Raw genomic sequence first — 23,559 nt, 5'->3', positions numbered from 1 at the left:
AGGCCATCTCATCCTCAGCTGGCTTGAAACCCGACGCATCAGCTGAGAACAAAGTCCGTCATAATTGCACGCAATAAACACTGGCCTGATGCTGACAGCCAACTACCATCAGAGAAATAAAATGAGTTCCTTTTAACCAGTGCCGGAATGAGGTTCTGTGGGGCCTGTAGGATTTATTTTATTGGGGCCATAAATTATGCTAGCTGGTCCTAAATAGAGGCGGATGGCGCATGTGCGGTGAAGGGGAAAGTTTGACTGTGGCTCTCCTCCCCCCCGCCCCCCTGAGAGAGTTTATGACTCTGTCCCATTTTGATAAATTTGAAATAGTCTTAATTATTCTTAACAAAATGATGCCAGCTTTCTCAGATCACTATATATTCAGTGATTATTAATGGCATATCTAGGGAACATATCGCTTATGACAAGCACTGAAATTGCACCCTCTTTCCCTCCTCTGTTAAAAATGACGCGTTTTGTTGAAACAAACCGTACTTAACGGCGGCGGCCGGCTCAATGTGGGATCAATGGCCGTCTTCCTCACCCATAATCACCGACGCGGTTGGGACCTCAACCGCTCGTCATTGCTATCTGCAGCCTGCAGCTCCCCGGCGTGTAAATGAATGAAATCAACAAGCTGTCTGAGGGGCTGAGGTGAGGATTTTTTTTTGTTCCGTTTTACATTCTTGTTTTCACCTTTGTGCAGTGGCAATGAGATACCAATGCACAAAGATGAAAAAAAAAAGCTTAAGTTCATAACTCATCGTACATAAATGAGGGGGTCCTTGAAAATCTGGGACCCGTGACATAGGTTACTGCTACGTTAGTCCGGCCCTGCTTTTAACCAAATGGGTTGAAACTCTTTAAATTTGAATTGAGCTTCAACTTCACCAGTGTGGTGAGGCCACTATTGTACATATTTGTCGCATATAAATGTCATGACCTTTCCTGGTTGACCCTGCTCTCAGTGGCCAGATCATGACTCCTCCCCTTTCTCCCCATAAAGGCTGTCTTGCCACAAGCCTGGCCCCCATTCGAGTCCAGAATAGGGTGAGCGACCAACACAGGGAGGCTGTGTTACAAATAAAAGCTTTCAGTTTCAGTAACCAGTAGTAAGTCCTCATCTCAAAACGCAAAAGTCTGCAGACACCATGGTTGAAGTAAAAACCCAATGGTGGAGAAACCCAGCAAGTCAAACAGACAGTGTACTATATATAGTAAAGTTTGAGGGATGAACTTTGATGAATGGTTCAAGCCAGAAACTTTGGTTATGTACCTTTATCTTTGCTATATATAAATACACTCTTCGACTTGCTGAATTTCCCCAGCATTGTGTATTTACAGTCCCCATCTCAAAGCTGATTTCCGAACGTCATCACCCATTTTCCGTCTTCTCAATATTCTCTCGGCCCGCAAAGCTGAGATCCAATCCCTTCTGCTGCCAGGATCCCTATCGCATACAGATTTGTCGTCCCCCATCATCACTTGTGCTCTGTTTTGGTTCTTGCTCCAGCAATGTCGTCATTTGAGTCTACACAGGCCTGAGTTCCAATTTCCTCCTGCTTTCATCCCATCAACCTCACATGGAAATTGCTCTCTTCCGGTTCTGGGCTCATTAGTCCCACACACTCTGTTCATCCCTCAGGTTGTCGCCTTGTCTTCAACCGTACACAAACTCCAGAATTCTGCTCCAGAACTCGTCCATTCTCCACTTCCCTCCCTTTGCTTACATTACTCCTGGGGGACAAAAACCACCTTTTTTTCACGCCTTCTAGGGTGACACAGTCAACATAGTGGTTAGTGTAACACTATTACAGCGCCAGCGACCCGCATACGAATCCCTAGCTGTCTGTAAGAAGTTTCCACGTTCACCCTGTGTCAGCGTAAAGTTTCCTCCTGGTGCTCCAGTTTCCTCCCACCCTTCAAAGACATTCGGGAGTTGCAAGTTAATTGGGTGTAATTGGGAAGCATGGGCTTGTGGGACGGACGGGCCTGTATCGTGCTGTGTACCTGTATCACCTGTCCCCTTGATTCCTTCGATATGTAAACATCTCCTGTCCAATTATATGATTGTAAAACATCTTAGCACACTTTACTCCCTTTAAAAAAAACACTACATAAATGCAATTAGTAGTCCAAGGTTATTTATTTATTAGTCTAAATTGAGTCATGTCAATTTGTTGCTCTATCATTTTGGCACCGCAACAAGACTTATTATTATAATTATACTTCTCCAGCTGGCCTATGGCTGGCTCTAAAGGGGATATGTGAGAGATGCCACCACATATTTTCACAGACGTTGCAACAGCCATTGTATTGAGACACGTTCTAAATACAGCTCAGGCTGAATAATCCTTGTTCATCAAAACCCTGTTTATTTTCAGTGTCTCTTTGTGCAACGCCATCAAGGTATAAAACTTGCATTCTTCTTGATTGCTGTAAATTCTGTGGCTTAATTGGTTGTTCCCTTTTATCAGTACGTTGGAAGGATATGGGTCCAAATTCCACCTCGGGATTTAAGAAAGTACACACCTGCACACACACACACACACACACACACACACATACACATAGAGACAGACACACACATGCACACACACACACATACACATTGAGACAGACACACACATGCACACACACACACATACACATTGAGACAGACACAGACATGCACACACACAGAAACAAACACAGACATGCACACACACACACATACACACACACACAGACAGACAGACACACGCACACACACACACACACACACACACACACACACACACACACACAGACAATCACACAATACATCTAGGTTGACAAATGCAGAGTGGTAGTGAGGGAATTACACACTGGTGGAGATGTTGCCTTTCAGATGAGAGATGAAACCCATCTACATTTAAATTACAAAAAACATCCGATTATTCTGAAGAACATGAAAGTCTTCCCTGATCCTCCTGATGTTAATGAGCCCTCAATCGTCATTACTAAGGCCAATTGATTGGGCGTTACTATGGGTGGGAGTGAGCTACAGACCATGGGGAGGCAGTGTCATGGCGCAAAGGGCCTGCACTGTGCTGTAATGTTCTATGTTCTACAGAAATAGGACCTTCAGCTCGTAGCCCCATGCTACCTCCTACACATGGCAACATTAAAGACGAGGTGTCATGGTCTTGCTCAAGAACGATTGATGAACAATCATCTATAATCCAAACACTGCCTCACTGGTGTCTGCGCCTTTTACAACAATGTTTCTTGCAAAGTTTCTGTTAGTCAACCCAAAAGTAGGCATACGAGGGCAGTTCATAGGTCACATCTTAAGGTCTGGAGATACCTACCACCCACATCTTAAGAAAGCAGTCTCTATCCTCAAAGACACTCACCACCCAGGCCGAGCCCTCTTTTCACTGCTGCCATCAGGAAAGAGGTTCAGGAGCCTGAAGCCGAACACCCAACGGTACAGGAACAGCTTCTTCTCCTCCGCCATCAGATTTCTGAATGGACAATGAACCACGGACACTGCCTCACTTTCACTTCTTTTGCACTAAGGCAGTGGAAGTCAATTCTCTGGATGCTTTCAAGAAAGAGTTAGATAGAGCTCTTAAAAGCTAGTGGGGTCAAGGGGTATGTGGACAAGGCAGGAACAGGGTACTGATTGTGGATGATCTGCCATGATCGCGGCGAATGGGAGTGCTGCCTCAAAGGGCCAAATGGCCTACCTCTGCACCTATTGTCTATTTATTTTTAAATATAATTTATAGCAATATTTGCGCTGTAATGCTGCAGCTCACAACTAATTTTGTGCCATGCTCGTGAGAATAAATTCTGAACTTGACACAAACTGGAATGGACCTTGAATCACCTTTGCCAATGTCCCTCCTCTTTGATCCAATATGTTTGAATGTGTACCACACCGGGCCAAACAATTGAAGGCTCTAATATGAACCTTCAGCTTAGTAGATGCTCAAATCTGTATTGCATCCAAATTCTTCATGGCTGGTCCAACTCTGCATTTCAACCAATTCTCCTGCCTGTTTCCCCTTAATTTCCTTCCATATTCCCTTGCTGACATATTTGTCCATGCACTTGCCAGACTGAGACCAGCCACAAATTGGAGGAAAAAAACACCTCATCTCCTGTCTGAGCATCCCCCAACTGGATGACAGTAACATCGACTTCTCCGGTTTCCGTTAAACCCATCTTCGTCCCCCTGTCTCCTTTCCTCTGGTACTCTCTCTCTTCCCTTTTCCCTCTGTCTCCTTTCATGGAGCCAAAATCAATTCTTGCCTTTCCTCTTACCATATTCAATTAACACCCTTTGTTTGTTGGTCTGGACTCTTCCCCTTCCCATTCTTCCACCTTTCCCTCTCAGTCTTTATTGAGAAGTTTGCCTGCTTTTTGCTCATACCTTGAAGAAGGACTCAGGCCCGAAATGTCGGTAATTATCTTCACCTCCTGTGGACATTGCGAGACCGGCTGAGTTCCTCCAAAATTTACCGGGTTCTGGTCACCTTATTACAGGGAAGGAGGGGATACTATGGAGAGGATGTGGCCTGGATTGGAGAATATGCCTTATGAGCACAGGTTGAGTGAACTCGGTCTTTTCTCCTTGGATTGACAGAGGAGGAGGGGAGAACTGATAGAGCGATACAGAAAATGATGAGAGGGACTGATCATGTGGATGGCTGGAGGCATTTTCCGCAGGGCCAGCAAGTGGGGCCGTCGCTTTAAGGGTGCTTGGGAGTAAGTACAGGGGTTGGGGGTGGGGGGGAATCAAATTTTAATTTTTTTAACAATTTAGACATATTGCATGGTAACAGGCCACTTTGGCCCACGAGTCTGTGCCACACAATTTAAACCCAATTAACCTACACTCCCAGTACTGTTCGAATGGTGGGAGGAAATCGGAGCCCCCAGGGAAAACCCAAGCAGACTGGAGGAGAACCTACAAACTCCTTGCAGATAGCGTGGGATTCGAACCCCGGTCGCGATAGTTGGCGCTGTAAAGGCATTGCACTAACCGCTATGCCAACCGTGCCAACCTATGTAAAAACATAGAAAATAAGTGCAGGAGTCAGCCATTTGGCCCTTCAAGGCTACACCACCATTCATTTTGATCATGGCTAATCGTCTACTTGGTACCCAATACCTGCCTACTCCCCAGACACCCTGATCCCCTTAGCCACAAGAGTCCAAACTAACACCTTCTTAAATATAGATAAAGAATCGGCTTTTACTACTTCCTGTGGCAAAGAATTCCACAGATTCACCACTCCCTGAGATTTTTTTTTCTCATCTCAGTCCTAAAAGATATCCCCTTTATCCTTGAACTGTGACCCCCGGTTCTGGTTTCCCCAACATCGGGAACAACCCTCCTGCATCTAGCCTGCCCAATCCCTTAAGAATTTTATACGTTTCTATAAAATCGCCCCTCAATCTTCTAAATTCCAGCGAGTAGAAGACTAGTCGTTCCAGCCTTTCTTCATATGTAAGTCCTGACATCCCTGGTATCGATCTAGTAAGAGATAAGTTCTTCACACAGAGAGTGATGGGTGCAATGGTGGAGGTGGCAGATACAATGGGATATTTTAAAAGACTATTAGATAGTACATGGAAGAGAGAAAAATGGAGAGTTATACAGTCAGGAAATTCTAGGCAGCTGTTAGAGTAATGGTGACACGGTTACCGTAGTGGTTAGTGCAACACTATTACAGCGCCCGCAACCCAGGTTCAAATCTGGCGCTGTCTGTACTCCCCATTCCTGCGTGGATTTCCCCCAGTTTCCTCTAACCCTACAAAACGTTGTAGGTGAATTGGTGCATTTTAGGGCCATGGGCTTGTGGGCCGGAAGGGCCTGTTACTGTGCTGCATGTCTAAATTTAAAGTTATTAGGCTGGCACAATATTATGTGCTGCAGGGCCTGTTCTGCGCTAAAGATTTCAATGTTCTTTCTCCTACAGTCCAAAAATCTGAAAACCTCAAGTTGAGAAGGATATTGCCTTTGGGGTCACTCTTTAAAAATAGAGAGTCACCCATTGATCACAGAAACTAGGCGATATATTTTTTCCCTCAGTCTTTGGAACTTCCTCAGACAACAGTGAACATTGTTAACAATTTTGGACATTGTTAAGGCAGAAATGGGCAGGTGCTTGATAAGTGGAGTTGATTCAAGATTCTTTCATTGTTTTTATGAAACAGATGTAATATTACATGAAATTGCATTGAGCCCGGCAGACAAACATTAATCACCAGCAGAAATTGCCCCTTAAAATAAGCAAAAGAGTCACCAAGTGCCTGTGGATTCACCTCCAGCGCTCCCACAGCTTCCACCCCCCTTACAGATTCCTGTTCGATCCATCGGCCACCCGAGCTCCAGGTCCAAACCTCCGACTCGATCAGGAAGCCCTTCAACGAGGCCCCTCTCGCATCCTGGGTTTGATACCTGGCACCCTTTCAGCCAATCTCAAGCCATCCACAGCCAGCTGTGGGACCTTTGACTGCAAGTCGCCATCTGGCCGCAGCCTGCATGGGTTCCGTGCCTCGAATCGTATAGATCGGCCATAACCTTGTTGCATGGTTTGAAGAGCTGAGGGCTTGTTTTCTGATCGTAACTGATCTGTGCCTTTGAATCATATTAGCACCAGTTGGTGATCCAGACAATGTTTATGTGGAACACCTGGATTGATGGTGGAATCAAAGGGGATTATCTCGACCTTACGTCTGAACTGGGCCATTGTGAATTTCAAGCCCATTTCATACTGATCCACGCCTCATGCCTGAAGTGGGAATTAAGGTGATCAACAGATGCAAAGCAAGTGTCAACATGCAACATCCACTTGAGATTGTTTCACAACATCATCCGAGACAGATCTTCTACACTTTCCCAGAAAGTAAATGGGGAAATGGGATTGATTGGAATATTGTGAGAGCTGGTGTTACCATAAGCCAGGAGCAAAATAGACTATTCAGCCCATCGAGTCTCCCCCACCTTTTATTTAACCACAGACCCTCTGCCTGGCCTTCTCCCCATTGCTTTTGATGCCCTGGCTAATCAAGAATCTTTATCTTAAATGCACCACATGACCTGGCCTCCATAAATGTCCGTGGCAACAAATTCCACGATTCACCACCCTCTGGCTGAAGGAAATCCCCCACCTCTCTGTTCTTAACCGTCACCCTTGAATCCTGAAGTTGTGCCCTCTTGTCTTAAATTCTCCTACCGTGGGAAACAACCTTTCTACATCTATTCTGTCCATGTCTTTCAAATATTTAAATTGCTTCAATGAGATACCCCTCCCCATCATTCTCCTAAATTCTAATGAGTACACATCAAGAGCCATTCATGGAATGAAAGGTCTTTTTTAATGTTTCAAAGGAATATGATGAAACATTTCTCAAGGTACTGTGATTGCAGCAGGTGGTGGGGGTTGATTCTGTAGCCCCTACTAGTGGTTCTCAACCACTGTGGGTTTCTACATGGGTCTTTTTAAAATGTTAAATAAAATACTTTAAATTAGATAAAGCTGTGTTTCTTACAGACCTGCCTTTGACTTGAAAATATTGCTCAGTCATTGCCACTAGTAGGCCATGGTATGTTAGGCCGGAAGCCAGGAGGGCCTTAGACTGAGAAAGGTTGAGGACCTAGCCTAGTCACAAGAACTAGAGGACATGGCTTATGGGTGAAGGTTGAAATATTTAAGGGGAACATTAGGGGGAACTTCTTCACCCAGAGAGTGGTGGGAGTATGGAGCATTCTGCTGTCAGGTGAAGAGGTGAATGCGGACTCGATTTTGTCATTAAGAAAACATTGGACGGGTATGTGGATGGGAAGGGTGTGGAGGTCTATATTCCAGTTGCAGGTCAATGGGACTAGGTACAATGATAGATGGGACAAAGGGCCTGTTTCTGTGCCATAGTGTTTTATAGTTTGATACATTGCTGGTGAGTTTATGATATGACCTACCCTTGGTCACATGGCCACCCACCCACCCACAGCCAATTGGATCACAGATTGATCTTGATCTGAAGGCTTCATCTTCAAGCTCATATTGCTTCTGAGAAGTCGTCGGCCTCATCAGCAACAACGATGTGTTGCTCCACAGAGAAGAGGCGGAAAAATCTCATGAAATGGAGTGAGAATAACCACTCGAGTTTCGACATGATGATCGTGGACTTCTGGAGATCCAGAGATGACTACCCTCCACTACAAATGAATAACTCGGTAGTGGAGAGTAGAGAGCACCAAGTTCCTTGGAATTCACTTAACTAGTGACCTCTCATGGAGACACATCTCCTCACTTGTCAGGAAGGCGTAACAGCGATAGCACTCCCTGAGAAGGATCAGGTGGGCAAGGCTACCGGCCACCATCATGTCAACTTTCTATTGAGAGCGGCTACATCACAGTGTGGGGTGGTTGCTATAGTCAGAGAATCAGATCGGAGGTCAATCCACAGGACCCTAAGAGCACAGAGAGGATCTTTGGGGTCTCCCTTCCCCACCGTCCCCCCTCCCCCAACTCAATGACATGATCTATCAGGATTGTTGACTGAAGAGGGCTTGCAAAATCAGTAAGGACCCCTACCACCCCACACAGCTGCTCCCATTAGCAAAGAGATGCAGGAGGATCGGAGCCAGCACTGCCAGGCTGAGGAACTCTCCCCACGGGTAGTGAGACTGCTGAACGACTAATAAACTGCTCAGACAAACCCTCTGAGGGTCCACAATTTATTTAACAATATAATATTTATTTATTTTAATATTTGTGTACACATACTGTGCATGTGTATCATTCGCCTGCATGTGTGCTACGTTCGGATGGTGTTTTACACCGAGGACCGGAGAACGCTGTTTTGTCAGGTTCTATTTGTATAATTGGATGGTAAATAAACTTGAACGTCCCCATTTCCAAGCCTCATGGAAGATTAATCTTTAATTCCCATAGATTCTGGAATAATTAAAACGGTCTCTTTCCCCCAGAGCACTGGAGGCTTCAACATAGCCTTATGAAGGTTTATGAAATTTTGAAGGGCATTGATAAGGTGAATGGTCTCAGCTTTATGCCCAGATTAGCTGAGGCTACAACTTGAGGGCATAGATTTTAACTGAGGGGGGTGGTGGGGGGGGGGGGGAATTTTAAAAAGGGAACTAGAGATGGAGCCTTTTAATACAGAGGATATTTGGAACAAACTGCCAAGGAAAGACATAGAGGGAGGGTAAATTACACCATTCAATAGATGTTTAGACAGGGATAGGAAAGGTTTTTAGAGGCATCTCGTCTTAAAGCAGATGAAACAGGAGTAGCTCAAGTAGAGGACTTATAGAACATGAGAACAAAGAACAGAGAGCTGTGGGAGCCTGGAATGCCTTGCCAGAGGTGGTGGTGGAGGCTGAAACATTAGGGGCATTTAAGAGACACTTAGACAGGGACAGGGGTGGAAGAAAAATAGAGAGTTTAGTACTTATTTTAAGGAATGCAGGTATAGCTCCACATAACCCTAAACCATTTTACGAACACTCACTTTATGAAAATTTGTTTTTATGAAGAAGCTTGTGCTTGCTAACCAAAAGAAATTTAAATGGGTTTCACTTTGATGAAAATAGCCTTCAATGGGTCTTCTCTTAACACCATTTCAGCTTACAAAAGGTTTCACAGGAACGCTCTAGTTTTGTAATGCAGGGTTGTGGGTCGGCACAACATCAAGGGCCGAGGGGCCTGTACTGTGCTGCAGTGTTCTGTGTTCTACACTGAAATGCTGGAGGAACTCAGACGGTCTTGCAGCGTCCATGGGAGATAAAAATATATTTTTGCTGATGTTTTGGGCCTGAGCCCTTCTTCAAGGAACAAGCAAAGAAGGATTCTTTGAACCGATAAGCAAAAAAAAAACATTCTTTGCTTATTCCTTGAAGGGCTCAGGCCCGAAACGTCGGTAATATATCTTTACCTCCTATGGACGCTGCAAGACCAGTTGAGATCCTCAAGCATTTTGGTGTGCTTTTTACTGCAATCAGAGCATTTGCAGACTTTTGTGTTTCACTCTCCACAATCAATCTAACCCTTCCCTCCCTCATAGTCCATATCTCCCTGTTTTTCTCTCATCTATGTGCCCATCTAAGAGTCTTTTAAATGCTCCCATTTTCTATCAGCTTCATAAACCATCCTCGACAATGTATTCCAGGCACCCACCACTCTCTGTGTAAAAAAAACCTACCTCTGGCGTCTCCCTTGAACTCTCCTCCCCTCACCTTCAATGGATATCATCTGGTATTGGCCATTCTCACTCTGTGTGAGATGTGTTTATTCTATCCATGCCCCTCATAATCATAAACACTGCTATTAAATAATAATAATTTCTCATCCCCCCCTCCACTCCAAAGACAAAAGCCCACGCTTGTTCAACCATTCCTCATTGGACATTTTCTCTAATCCTACCAGTATCCTGGCCTGGAAGTCAGCCTGAAGAAAACTGAGGTCCTCCATCAGCCAGCTCCCCACCATGACTACCAGCCCCCCCACATCTCCATCGGGCACACAAAACTCAAAACGGTCAACCAGTTTACCTATCTCGGCTGCACCATTTCATCAGATGCAAGGATCGACAATGAGATAGACAACAGACTCGCCAAGGCAAATAGCGCCTTTGGAAGACTACACAAAAGAGTCTGGAAAAACAACCAACTGAAAAACCTCACAAAGATAAGCGTATACAGAGCCGTTGTCATACCCACACTCCTGTTCGGCTCCGAATCATGGGTCCTCTACCGGCACCACCTACGGCTCCTAGAACGCTTCCACCAGCGTTGTCTCCGCTCCATCCTCAACATCCATTGGAGCGCTCACACCCCTAACGTCGAGGTACTCGAGATGGCAGAGGTCGACAGCATCGAGTCCACGCTGCTGAAGATCCAGCTGCGCTGGATGGGTCACGTCTCCAGAATGGAGGACCATCGCCTTCCCAAGATCGTATTATATGGCGAGCTCTCCACTGGCCACCGTGACAGAGGTGCACCAAAGAAAAGGTACAAGGACTGCCTAAAGAAATCTCTTGGTGCCTGCCACATTGACCACCGCCAGTGGGCTGATAACGCCTCAAACCGTGCATCTTGGCGCCTCACAGTTTGGCGGGCAGCAGCCTCCTTTGAAGAAGACCGCAGAGCCCACCTCACTGACAAAAGGCAAAGGAGGAAAAACCCAACACCCAACCCCAACCAACCAATTTTCCCTTGCAACCGCTGCAATCGTGTCTGCCTGTCCCGCATCGGACTGGTCAGCCACAAACGAGCCTGCAGCGGACGTGGACTTTTTACCCCCTCCATAAATCTTCGTCCGCGAAGCCAAGCCAAAGAAAGAAAAAAAAAACCAGTATCCTGGTCAATCCCCTCTGCACCCTTGCTCAGGTACCTTCCTGTTAATTTTTCTATGACTTTTCCAACAGGGTTAAATAAATCTACAGTCAGTAGAACACTGGATATTCCATCTGACTGGGACTTACTTGGATGGACCAGAACAAACGGGGATGGGCAATAATGACCGGTTCTGTGGGAGTGCTGGATGCAAATCTCTGGACACTAGAGACTCTTAGACAGGCAAATGTATAGAAGAAAAATAGAGGCTTATGGGGTAGGGAGGGTTTAGAACTTTTATTAAGGAATATATGGGTCGCCCCTTTTCCACTGGCATCCCAGTTAATTGGCCGTGTAGCATCCTGGGATAGGAAGCCCTTTGTGCCATTTCCACTGGGCCACCCTTAACTGGGACACTAATTGCTTTTCCACTGAACACAACTCATCCCCGGGATTGGAGTATTTTACCTTCAACTAGAAAAGGGTGACTTTCTGCTGTCCCTTTTCCACCAGTTTTATCAGCACGCCGGCGTCAGCAAATGCCAGTGATATGAGCAGGGGTAGAGGCGATTAATCCCCGGCGTCAAATGACATCATTTGACGCCGGCGTTCAGACCGTGTTCCTTTTCAACTGGACCCTATCCCAGTAAATTCCCAGTTAACTCCTGGGACAGAGGGCCGGTGGAAAAAGGGCAATTGAGGGCCGAAGGGCCTGTACTATGCCGTAATATTCTACGACTCTCTTCTGCTTCTCTTTCTTCAATTGTTAATGGTGCAGGGGAATGCTCGTTGTGCCTCTGCCTTATGGCAGACAAAAGCTGAAGTATATTACATTTTTAATGCATTATTATGTGACAATAAAAGGAACTTTTGAACCTTATACATGCCAAAGGAAAGAGCAACTCATCTCGACCAGCCATTCTCAACTTTTCTCAGCTACTCCCCCCTCTGATCAAAGCTTATGGGCCCCCTTCCCTGTGAAGCAGTCAAGTTTAGATTTATTTCGTACTTCTCTCCTACCGACCAAATAGAAAACACAAAAAGATATTTGTGTTATGTGAGGTGAAAAGAAAACAAGGCTTTTATTTGAATGTGCCGTAGGGCCTCCATTGAGAATGGCTGATCTAGACCAGTTGTTTATTTTCTCACTTCTGATGCTACGTCTCGGATCTGAAACATTAACTGCTTCACTTCCCGCAGATGCTGCCTGACTTGGAACATAGAACATTGCAGCACACTACAGGTCCTTCAGCCCTTGATGTTATACCTCTCTCTCTCTCTCTCTCTCTATCTACCCCCAAAAAACAAAACGCTCTCTACCTCATAACCCCCTATTTTTCTTTCATTTATGTGACTATCTTAGAGTCTCGTAAATGGCCAAATTGTTCCAACCTCCACCACCACCCCTGGCAATGAATTCCAGGCACCCACAACTCTGCGTAAAAAACTTACCCCTGATGTCTTCCCCAAACATTCATCCCTTCACTTTATTCAGATGTCCTCTGGTGTTTGCTACTCCAGCCTTGGGAAACAGGCACCAGCTGTCTCCCTCATCTAAGCCCCTCATCGTCCTCTATTAAGTCACCTCTTATCCTTCTTCACTTCAAAGAGAAAAGCCCCAACTCCTCCTAATCTGTCTTCATAAGAGATATTTTCCAATCCAAGCAGCATCCTGGTAAATCTTCTCTGCACTCTCTCCATAGCTTCCACATCCTTCCTGTAATGAGATGACGAGAAAAATATTCTAAATGTGGTTTCACCAGAGATTTATAGAGCTGCAAACTCCCCTGATTCATGAAGCCCAGCAAGCCATAGGCCTTCTTAACTACCTTATCAACCTACACGGCAGCCTGGAGGGATCTATGGATTTGGACCACAAGGTCCCTCTGTTCTTCCACATTGTTGAGTATCCCTGTACTCTGCCTTCCAAAATGCATCACCTCACACTTATCTGGATTGAACTCCTTCGGCTATTTTTCCACCCATCTCCGCATCCTGTTGTAACTTACAGCAACCTTCAACACTATCCACAACAACTCCAACTCTCTTGTCCCCTGCAAACTTATTGACCCATCTCTCTACTTCTTCTGTGTGTGCTATATATATAGATATAAAAATTCACAGAAATGCAAGACCAGCGAAACTCCACTAGTCACTGACCTCCTGGCAGAATACACCTCATCCACTTCCACTCTCTGCTTTCTACAGGCAAGCCAACACACAGCCAAGTTTCCACTCCTGTCGAGATCTTCCCTGGCGTTTTCTACCCTTGATGCAAAGGGAGCAATTGACCTTCAAAACCCACAAAGGAAATTCTTATTTGTCGAATGAGAAACGAGAGCCATTTTAGCTGAAATTTGCTTTTTATTTTTAAAAGAATCCATGATGTCATAAATCATCATTTGACTTTGCCAGAGATGTTGACAGCCTTTGTCGTGGCAAGATCTGATAGTAGATATCAGCTTTCTCACCCCACCCAATACCACACACATCTTATCTTCTATCATCACTGTTAATAGTTTGCTTTAATTCTCTAAATAAGAGTGAACAACCATCTGCCCCCAGTTTGAATGGAAGAGTGGAGAGCCAATTTGGTGTATATCCAAAAACATTCTGTATTATTATAGATGAAGACAGAGAGAAACACTGCATCTGTCTGTGTGTGCTACCTTGGCAACCAGCCTCGTGCACAGATCCACTGCACCACAGTTCACATCTTGCTTTCTCTCCCGTCCTCAGCATGTGAGAGGCTGATTCCTAAAACGTGAATCGCCCTCCCAGTACTGCTGAGCAGAGGCTCAGCCGAGCAGAAACGAGCTGTTGGAAGAACTCAGCAGGTTGAACAGCGCCTGGGGGGGGGGGTCAAAGGGACATTCGACGCTTCCGTTTGAGAACCCTGCGCCCGCCGGTTAACGCCCTCCTTGACCCGCTGAATGGTCCAGATTCTAGCGTCTGCAGCTCCCTGTCTCCGAGAGATTTGAACAAGTGATATGGGCTGGGACTTGGATAATGCACAAGGCACTGGACGGAGGAGTAGGGTGTGATTTATTTAGATTTAGACATACAGCACGGTAACAGGCCCTTCCCACCCATGAGCCCATGCCATTCAATGGGCTGCAACCGCCACCCCCCCCCACCCAACCCCGGGAGGAAACTGGAGTACCTGGAGGAAACCCACACAGACACGGGGAGAATGTACAAACTTACAGACAGCGCCAGATTTTAATTTGGGTCGCTGGTGCTGTAAAGGCATTGTACTAACCACTACATTAATCGTGCCGCCCCATATGCAGCGATATATTGTAAAACTCCTGGTATCTGGCACCTATGGGGATTGATCAATCCCGGAAAAGTGTATTTTCTGGTTGCTTGAGGCTTACTCTTATAATCGCTAACTAATTACACTAACTAAAGCTAACTACATTAAGAATAAACAGTTTAAAAGACAAAAATACTAGACTGTACTTACACTGATCAAACTTCACTTGCATGAATATATAAACCCTAAAGCATTTTACTTTATTTTCAGTCACATTCTTTGAAAACATTTAACTGTCGCTACATCTGCAGGTTCCTCCCCTTCCACGAAGCCGTCCGAAAGATGAACAATAACATTATAGAAAATTTACACCCTCCCTCCACCAAAATTTACAAATAAAGCCTCTTTACTGGGGTGACTCTTACTAAGCAGGGATAAGGAGATACTTTAAGAGAGTCACCCCAATGGCGAGCAGCATCAACCAGCTCTTCATCCTGGGTAATACCATTGCTGTTTCACACAACTTGATTCAAACAGCGGCTACGAGCAAAGCCTGGCCAAGGCTCTCCACTGGCTAAATAGTTGCTCCCAGCTTCACCAAAGGGCTACTTCAGAGAACATTTACTTTTACAATCCTAAATTTACGTATTTTTTTTACCTGTTATTTTATCCTTATTTATTTTATTTTTTTCTCTCCATTTTTTGCCGGTTACTTGAATTCCAGATACCAGGGGTTTGACTCCAAAGAGGAAAAAGTTGGTGGGGGGAGGGGGGGGGGGGGAAGGAAGTTGCTCAATCTTTCCCCAAACCTAGAAACATTTAAAAAAAATATTTTTCATCATGATGTTTCGTGAGCCTTTTCCGAATAGACATTGGATGTAAATCCGATTAAGGAGGCTGGCTCGTTCTTCCCCAGAGCCTCGGGAGGCTGAGGAGGGACCTCACGGAGGGTTTCCAGTTGAGATCCCTGCGCCTCAGCAGCATCTTCCTCGATCCACTGATTTTCGCTGGTGGTCCAGATTCCAAGCCCTGCAGCCTCCTGAACTCTCTGAGACATTTGAGCAGGTGATATGGGCTGGGAGTTTGGAAGGACACTGAGGCATTGATTGGGGTTCGATATGCAGTAAAACTCCTGATATGCAGCACCTATGCGAATTGGTCGATGCTCGCAGTCTTTCTTTCCCCCAGGGTACATGATTCCACAGTTCGGTTTAAGGTGGGGGGAGGGGAGGTTTAAGAGGGACCTGAGGAGCACTTGTTAGTTCAGTATCTGGAACGTCATTCAAAAGCCATCTGGACGGGAAGGGCTCAGAGGACAATATGCAGGTAATTAGTCCTGAATGGGCCAGCTGAGTCAGCATGGACGAATTGGGTCGAAGGGCCTGCTCCATGCTGTAACCCAGTAATTTCATTACAAGGAGGAGGTTAGGTGAGGTTTCTTCTGGCTGTGCATTGCCAAAAGACCAGTTCTGAGCACTCCAGGCTTTACCATATGAGCATTATTACCAGAGTGGTTAAATGGCAATCACATCTCTGAGAAAGGACCTTGATCACTTTATTCAGTGTGATGAGGGGTGAGTTCTTGTAATGTGGCAAATTTTCAAAGGATTTCGTTTCTACAGAGTACAAGTCCTGGGAGGGAGTGGCTCGCCTACTGACACTTCTTTGGAAGGATACATTCAAGATTCAAGATTCCTTTATTTTCATGTAATATTGAACATGTAATATTACACAAAATTGCCTCTGCCTGCCTTAAGGTAGAGTCACCATCAGTCACTCCAGGTGCTCCTTACAGTAAGAGAGAATGAGAACCAAGTGTTCCTTCAGAGTTACCGAGTGTCCGAGGATTTGCCTCCAGCACCCCCGCAGCCTATGCAGCCGCACAGACTCCTGTCTGATCCATCGGCCACCCGAGTTTCAGATCCAAATCTCTAAAACGATCAGGAAGCCTTCAGTGCCCGAAGCCCTTCGGGAGCCCTTCCTGCCTTCCGAAACCTCTCGAGTTCCGGTTCTGATACTTGGTTCCCACAATCCGGTCTCCTGCAGCCTGTGCAGGACCCGGATGGCAATTCACCCGCTGCCCGCATGAGGCCCTCAGCCGCTGAGGCCCTCGCTGGTCTGCTGCCGCGGTTACCGTCCTCTGTTTCTCCTTCTCAATTTTGGGTGCCGCCATCTTGGGCACAGATCTCTGTGGTAGCGGGATTTTACTTACAAGCACCGTTGGTTCCTGTAACAGGCCGCTTAAAGCCTGTATGGAGCTGCCGGCATTTGGGCCGGGCAGTTGAACCCTTCAGAGCAGCGTTGTGTCTCTGCTCTCCTGGTGTGCTATCTACAAAATACAAGGCCCCTGTTTCACGTCCAGGCTACTCTGGCAGAACTCCACAAATCTGTGAACATCTGCTGGGTAATGGGAACACCACCAACCACGAGGTCTCACCTTCAATTCATACCCCATCCTGACGTTGAGATCTGGACCTTCAACCACACTGGTCAAGATCCTGAAGCTCCCTCCACCACACACGACGGGGTCACCTCCACTGGAAGGCAGCAGTTCAATGTAGAGGTTCATCACCAAGTTCTCAAGGGCAATCAGGGATGGGCTGGTCTTGACAGACATGCCCACATCCCAAACACTACCTACAGGAGGCTGGAATTTGTGAATGTGCTGGAGGACTGGGCTGCTCGATCAGATCCGTGGGGAAGGGACCATCAATTGTCCTGGACGAGATTAATTTTCTCTGCTCCCACTGATTTGTGTTCTGCAACACAAATCGAGAAAAAGTCAAAGGAAATGGCATGGTTAGCATCGCCGCTGGCAGAACGCTGTTACAGCACCAGCGACCCAGGTTTGAATCCAGCACTGTCTATAATGAGATTGTCCTTTCTCTGCTTTACCATGTGGGCGTCCTCCGGGTGCTCTGGTTTCCTCCCATGTTCCATAGAGGTACATGGTTAATTGGTCACATAGGTGCAATGGGCTCATGGGCCAGAAGGGCCTGTTACCATGCTTTACGTTGAATTGTAAATTTAAAATTCCAGACACCCTTCAATATTAATTTAAGCTCAAAATAGAAAATGATTCCTCTCAAATTTCTGGCACCTGCTGCTTTTTAAGAAATTTTAATCCATAATTCACATACTACTCAGGGGTAGACTGGAAGTACGGTCCTCTATTCAATCATCCCCGCTTGCCGCCTGAGGTGGCTTGGCCACATTGTCCATATGGAGGACGCCCAATTGCCCAAAGATGTCCTCTATGGTGGGCTATAAGATGCTCACCGCCCTGTTGGCCACCCACATCTTCGTGACAAAGATGTAATCAAATGCGATCTCCATTCATTCCATGTCAACCATACTGACCGTGAGGGCCTCGCGAAAAATCGCATTGCATGGTGTTCCGCGATTCGCAGTGGCACATCACAATGGGCCAACACCCTACAAAAAGTTCTGTGAGGGCAGAAGAGCTACAAGGCACCGCTTTCATTTTCGCTCGCAAAGGGTTGGGCCATGATGATCTCAGGAGGTTTCCTGTCAAGTTCTCAAAACTTACGATCCAAAGCCTGCATCTGCATTCATCACCCACTCCTCAACCAAAGCCAAAATGAGTACTCAATCCAGGCTCCACACCTTACCTGCCTGTGGTTCATTTGGTTGCTCCCCACAGAATTCCATGGTTGTCAGTTCAATTCCCAAAGAATCTGTGGGAGACTCCAGTTCAGGGTCACAAATGAAGGCTGTGCTGTCAGATGTAAGGCTCTTTTGCTTTCAAAAGGGGCTACTTCACAGAGGTGTGTGTGGAGGCACACGTGAGGAAGGCCTCAGGCCTGAAACGTTGCCTGCCATTGTGGATGTTGGGTGCCCTGCTGAGTTTCTCAGACCCCAGCATCTGCAGATTTTCTTGTTAAGTTTTTGGTCATCAAGCTAACATTTCTCACCTTAATCTACGCCACTTGAAGCAAGGTTCCTTTCAAGATCAAGCTTCCTTTTATTGTCATGTAATAAAATGCAATACACACAATATACTTCAACTCTTGCCTGCCAGAAAGTTGCCATGAGCCTGATGCCCCCATTAATAAGAGAAAGAGAAGCAAATGAGAGTTCCTTCAGTCACTGAGTGTCTATGGATTCACCTCAACGCTCCTGCGGCCTCTGCAGCCGCACAGACCCTTGTTAAAACCATCAGCCACCCGAGCTCCAGATCTCTGGCATGATCAGGAAACCTTGAGCACCCAAGGCCCTACTGGAGCACTTCTTGGTCTCAACACCCTCTTGATTCCCAGTTCCAATGTCTGGCTCCCAAGTCTCCAGCAGCCTGTGCTGGTTCGCAGCTCGGTTCACTGTCCCTATAGGGTCATCTCCCATGCTTCTCTTCCCAACGGGAGGGTGTGCCTCCCTGTTCCCCGAACTCTGAAACCCCTCATGGACCGCTGCCCACCACAGTCTGGCCATTTGCCAATGAAACTGTCCTCACATGGGCATGCGGCAAAACATGCACCACATTCAGGCATGGGTTGAGAACTGGCAACCACCAACCCTTATATTACAACCATCAGGTCCAACACCATCAATACTTTGGAGGTCATCTGATGCTTCTATCAGAGAGCCAATGTTATTCTTTAATTTTTAATTTGCCTGCTGTTAAAAGTTAAATGTGACCAATTAATCATCGGAACATAGGGAGTAGGAACAGGAGTAGGCCCAAAATGGCCCATGGTGCCTGCTCCGCCATTCAATATGATCATGGCTGATCTAATTTATGACCTAACTTCACCTACCTGCCTTCTCCCCTTATCCCCATTAGTTGTTACCTGCTGTGGTTCTGTAACCTTATTTTGTAAATCCAAAATGGCAACCTACTACCAACCGCCTCTGGGCTTTTCACTGCATCTCAGTACAATTCAGTTTAGCATCAGATAAAAATAGGTCAGAACCTGGCTGTGCGACAACTGAGTAACCTTGGCATCCCAAAGACTTTCCAGCATCTAAGTGACTCGCACAGAATAATTTAATTTTAATTTACATGTCAGGCATGGTAACAGGCCCTTCCGGCCACACCGCCCAAATAACCTAATTTGGGTGGGGATGGGGCGTCATGGTTGGCGTAGCGGTTAGCTCAAACGCCTTTACTGCATCAGCGATAGGGACTGAGGGGTTTGAATCCCACACCGTCTGTAAAGAGTTTGTACTTTTTCCCCATGACTACATGGTTTCCTCCCACCCTTCAAAATGTATGGCGGGGTGGGGGAGCATGATAATTGGGTGTAATTGGGCGGTACAATCTCGCAGGCCAAAATGGCCTGTCACCGGAGGGGTATGTCTACAATGCCCATGTTTTGACGGGTGGGAGGAAACCTGACTGTCTGGAGGAAACCCACGCAGACACGGGGAGAACGTACAAAGCTCCTTCCAGACAGCTCCACGTTCGAACCCGATTTGCTGGCACTGTACTAGCTTTGCGCCAACCGCTGGTTTCATCGTGCTACCCACTTGCTTGGATGATTGTAGCTTCAACAATGCTCAATGGTGTCATTCATCGCCCTCGAGGACCAACAATTTGATTGGCAGTTAAAAAGGGAAGTCTGAAGACGCTGTGGTTGTAGTGCCATACACGAAAAGCGCACGAGAAACTCAGCGGGTCAGGCAGCGCCCATAAGGGTAACCAACACTTCAGGCCTGAGCTTGTCATTAATGTTTAATGGCAAAGCAGGAAGGGGCCTGAAAGGAAAAGTGGGGGGAGGAGAGGAGTGACGAAGAGACAAGACGTGGAGCGAGCATAGGCCAACAGGATGTGGGTGGGTGGGCAGAAGGGTATGAAGCTGAGAAGTGAAAGTAGTGGGGGGGGAGCTCTCTCAATGGAGGAGGAAGGGTGCGGGCAGCTGCAGGAAATGAGACTGAGGGATGGGGAAGAGAGACGAATGGGAGGGGCCTAACAGAAACTGGGGAAATCAATATCAATGCCATCTAGTTGGAGAGTGCCCAGAACCTCCTGTTTGCAGGTAGCCATGTACAAGGCCAGGAACAGGCACGTCGGCACGGGAATGGGATGGGAAGTTAAAACAGTCGGCCTCTGGCATGTGGCCGTCATTGCAGTGGACAGAGCCATCCACCACCCTAGAATCCACCACCCATTCATTCTGAGCACAAGCACCGCAACATCATCTACAAAATATGCTGCAGTTACTCGCTCAGGCCCCTCGGTCGGCATCTCTCAAACTCACAACCTCAGGCACAAGCTGTGAAGAGTACGGGCATTGGTCTTGTAGCACATTTCATAATTGCATTGTTCATCTTTCCTGTACTAAAATATTTTAAAGAGGGTTCATGCAGGGGAGCACCACCATCAGCAGGGTCCCCTCTCAGGCAGACACCACCCTGGGCTAGAAATATCCTGCTGTTCCAAAATCGTGGCCGGGCCTAAATCCCTGATGCACTCAGTGGGAGGGCAGAGAGAACACAGCGGCTGAAGATGCCAAGTTTACCACCACATTTTTTTAACGTTTAGAGGTACAGCACAGTAACAGGCCCTTCCAGCCCGCCTAAGCCTGCACCGTCCCAAATACACTCAGGCAACCCATTAACCTGCTAACCCCGTGCGTTCTTGGAGGGTGGGAGGAAACCGGAGCGGCCAGGGAAAACCCTCGCAGACACGGGGAGGAGAGCATACAAACGCCTTACAGTCAGCGCAGGATTTGAACCCAGGTTGCAATAGCATTGTGCTACAATAGCACTAACCGTGCCTCTCAAGAATGTTTCGCGATGGGCAATAAAACCTCACCCTCATCCTGAAAGTAAAAACGCAAACCTACTAAAGGGACTTTTCTGTGGAAAACACGAGGGCTTTTCTGCGACAATTTGATGGGCTCATTGGCTGTAAAGCACTTGAACAACTGAAGGAAATACAAGTCTCTCATACATTTTAAAAATAGACTCTTCTCTTTAAAACAATACCAGCCAATCATTTCAAGACTTGTGAAAAAAATTCTCCCTGCATTTTGAAAGGATTCACTGCTGACGTGTAAATGACAATGCGCAGGTTTGGATTTTCTTCCAGAGTTAAAACTAAGAAATATGGCAGAGAAACCTTATTGACATGTTGCACTCATAGACCAATACTTGCCGCGGAGAGAGTTCAGCCAAGGTTCAACAGACTAATTCCTGGCATGGCAGGACTGATGTTTGACGAAAAATTAGGGTTACACTCATTGGAATGTTGGTAAATGAGAGGGGATCTCAGTGAGGTATGGAATTCTGACAGGACAATTGGTTGCGAGAAGGACTGAGATGAGGTGAAAGTCCTTCACTCGGAGTTATGAATAAAATCCCATATTTCCTCAAGTTCAGACATTTCGAAAGAGCCATGTCTAGGGTTAGGTCCCCCTACTGTTCAGATTGGTCATCAGGGAACTTGGCCCACCCTGTGTGCTAGTCCATGGTCACCTTCAACACCCTGCTTCCAGTGGTGATTTATTCCCAGGTTCACCAGATGAAATGTTCAGCTGACCACTCAGATCCCTGTATGGCTTCATCCCTTCCTGTTTCTGAGGCCTCTTCTTGAAGACTTTGGAGCAGTATTAGGCCATTTGGCCCATTAGGTTTGGTCCACCAGTCACAAGATATAGGAACAGGTCAGCCGATCGAGTCTGCTCCAACATTCTATCATGAGCTGATCCATCCTCCCACTCAGCCCCACTCCCCGGTCTTCTCCCCATAACCCTTGATGCCCTGATTAATCAAATACCAGTCAATCTCTGCCTTAAATACACCCAATGTCCTGGCTTCCACAGCCGCAAGTTCCACAGACCTCTGATCTTCTGGCTAAATAAATTTCTCCGCATCTCTGTTTTAAATCAACACCCTTTATCTTGGAAGTTGTGCCCTCTTGTCCTAGAATCCTCTCAACACCATTCTCCTGCCTTCTCCCCTTTGACACCCTTACCAATCAGGAACCCAGCAACCTCCACTTTAAATCTACCCAATGACTTGGCCTCCAGTCGTCTGTGGCAACGAATTCTAGATTCACCACCCTCCGGCTGAAGAAATTTCTCCTCAACTCTGTTCAAAAGGGATATCTTAAGTCTCTCCCACGACTGGAAATATTCCCACCCCACAAACCTCTCAGAATTCTTATTGTGCCCCCTCCCCCTCCAGTTCCGGTCTCTTGCCACCCCCCATTTTCTCTGCCAATCAGCAGTTGCCTGGACCTTAAACTGTTGCAATTTCCTCCCAAACCTTTTGAAACATTTCCTCCTCAGTTAAGAAGCTCCTCTGCCACATTAAAGTTCCTTCCTGTGGCTTGATCGCGATCTTTGATAACGTGCCTGTGACCTGCCACTCCGCTATACTGAAAGACACTCATGCACATCATTATCCGCAATGCTGAACCCCACAGGGCCTGCTTCACATCGCAATCTGAGATCAGATCCACTTGTCTTCGACCAGCTTGAGGCTGCATGTCACCCAGTTGCAGTTGAGGCTGCCTACCTCACTCACCGAGGTGTGACTGCGCATACCCAGACTACACAGGAAAAGGGAACCAGACTGTGAAGTGCCAATACAGCCTGCAAAGCAACAGAAAACAAGTCCTTAAATCAATAAATCTTTTTACATGCAAATCATGTCCGGGCAGATTCCTCTCCTTTTAACCCTCGCATATCTGAGACCTGAGTCATCACCACTCCTTGGCAGCTCGCATGGCGCAGAAATGCGAAGCTTGTGTGGATCTTGCATGCCCACAGAAGCCCCCACCACCCCGACAATGTTCAACGGGCAACCCCTAAAACAGCCAATTAAAAGCAAACCACAGAGGTCGAAGCAGAGAGAATAGAAAGTAAATGAATGAGTAGGTGCAGCCGAATTTGGAGTACTGTGCTCAGTGTTGGTCACCCAAAAACAGGAAAGGTGTCAATAAGATTGAAAGAATGCAGAGAAGATTTACAAGGATGTTGCCAGGAGTTCAGGAAAGATTAAA

This window comes from Narcine bancroftii, chromosome 9 (assembly GCF_036971445.1).
Source record: "Narcine bancroftii isolate sNarBan1 chromosome 9, sNarBan1.hap1, whole genome shotgun sequence".
Lineage (NCBI taxonomy): Eukaryota > Metazoa > Chordata > Chondrichthyes > Torpediniformes > Narcinidae > Narcine > Narcine bancroftii.
This window is presented reverse-complemented; position numbering follows the sequence as displayed.